This window comes from Muntiacus reevesi, unplaced genomic scaffold (genome assembly GCF_963930625.1).
Source record: "Muntiacus reevesi unplaced genomic scaffold, mMunRee1.1 SCAFFOLD_33, whole genome shotgun sequence".
Lineage (NCBI taxonomy): Eukaryota > Metazoa > Chordata > Mammalia > Artiodactyla > Cervidae > Muntiacus > Muntiacus reevesi.
The window spans coordinates 1412621-1414823 of NW_027078014.1; positions in this window are offsets into that span (position 1 = coordinate 1412621).

Sequence of the window (2203 nt, forward strand, 5' to 3'; positions counted from 1 at the left end):
ATTGCCACGTTATTCCCACTTGATTCCCACGTGATTGACACGTGATTCCCACGTGATTCCCAAGTGAATCCACGTGATTCTCACATGATGTCCACGTGATGCCCACGTGATTGACACGTGATTCCCACGTGATTGCCACGTGATTCCCACGTGACTCCCTCGTGATTGACATGTGATTCCCACGTGATTACCACGTGATTGACACGTGATTGCCACGTGATTGAAACGTGATTCCCTCGTGATTCCCCCGTGATTCCCTCGTGATTGACTTGTGATTCCCACGTGATTACCACGTGATTGACACGTGATTCCCACGTGATTGCCACGTGATTCCCACGTGATTAACACGTGATTCCAACGTGATTCCCCCGTGATTCCCACGTGATTGACATTTGATTCCCACGTGATTCCCACGTGATTGACACGTGATTCCCACGTGATTGTCACGTGATTGCCACGTGACTCCCTGGTGATTGACATGTGATTCCCACGTGATTCCCACGTGATTGACACGTGATTCCCACGTTATTGCCACGTGATTCCCACGTGATTGGCACGTGATTCCCACGTGATTCCCCCGTGATTCCCACGTGATTGACACGTGATTCCCAGGTGATTCCCCCGTGATTCCCTCGTGATTGACATGTGATTCCCACGTGATTCCCACGTGATTGACACGTGATTCCCACGTGATTGCCACATGAGTCCCATGTGATTGACACGATATTCCCACGTGAATCCCACGTGATTCCCACGTGATTTTCACGTGATTCACACTTGATTCCCACGTGATTCCCACGTGATTCTCACGTGATTCCCACGTGAATGACACGTGATTCCAAGGTGATTCCCTCGTGATTCCCACGTGATTCCCACGTGATTTTCACGTGATTCACACTTGATTCCCAGGTGATTCCCACGTGATTCTCACGTGATTTCCACGTGATTGACACGTGATTCCCACGTGATTCCCACGTGATTCCAACGTGATTGACATGTGATTACCAAATGATTCCCATGTGATTTTCACGTGATTCCCACGTGATTCATACGTGATTCCCACGTGATTGACATTCGATTTCTACGTGATTCCCACGTGAGTCCCTCGTGACTGCCACGTTATTCCCACGTGATTTCCACGTGATTCCCACGTGATTCCCACGTGATTGACACGTGATTGACACGTGATTCCCACGTGATTGACACGTGATTCCCACGTGATTGACACGTGATTCCCACGAGATTCCCAAGTGATTCCCATGTGATTGACACGTGATTCCACGTGATTCCCACGTGATTCCAATGTTATTGACACGTGATTCCCACGTGATTCCCACGTGTTTGACACGTGATTGACAGGTGATTCCCTCGTGATTCCCACGTGATTGACACGTGATTTCCACGTGATTCCCACGTGATTGACACGTGATTCCCACGTGATTGACACGTGATTCCCACGAGATTCCCAAGTGATTCCCACGTGATTGACACGTGATTCCACATGATTCCCACGTGATTGACACGTGATTCCCACGCGACTGCCACGTGACTCCCACGTTATTCCCAAATGATTGTCACGTCATTCCCACAGGATGCCCACGTGATTCCCACGTGATTGACACGTGACTCCCAAGTGATTCCCTCGTGATTCCCACGTGATTGACACGTGATTCCCAGGTGATTCCCACGTAATTCCCACGTGTTTACCACGTGATTCCAACGTGATTAACACGTGATTTCCAAATGATTCCCACGTGATGATCACGTGATTGACACGTAATATGCACGTGAGTCCCACGTGATTCCCACGTGATTCCCTCGTGATGCCCACGTGATGCCCATGTGATTGACACGTGATTCCCTCGTGATTGCCATGTGATTCCCACGTGATTCCCAAGAGATTGCCACGTGATTGCCAAGTGATTGACACGTGATTCCCACGTGATTCCCACGTGATTGACATTTGATTTCTACGTGATTTCCATGTGAGTCTCACATGATTGCCACGTTATTCCCACGTGATTCCCACGTGATTGACACGTGATTCCCTCGTGATTGACACGTGATTCCCAGGTGATTCCATCGTGATTCCCACGTGATTGACACCTGATTCCTATCTGACTCCCACGTGACTCCCACGTGATTCCCAAATGATTGTCACGTCATTCCCACGGGATGCCCACGTGATTCCCACGTGATTGAC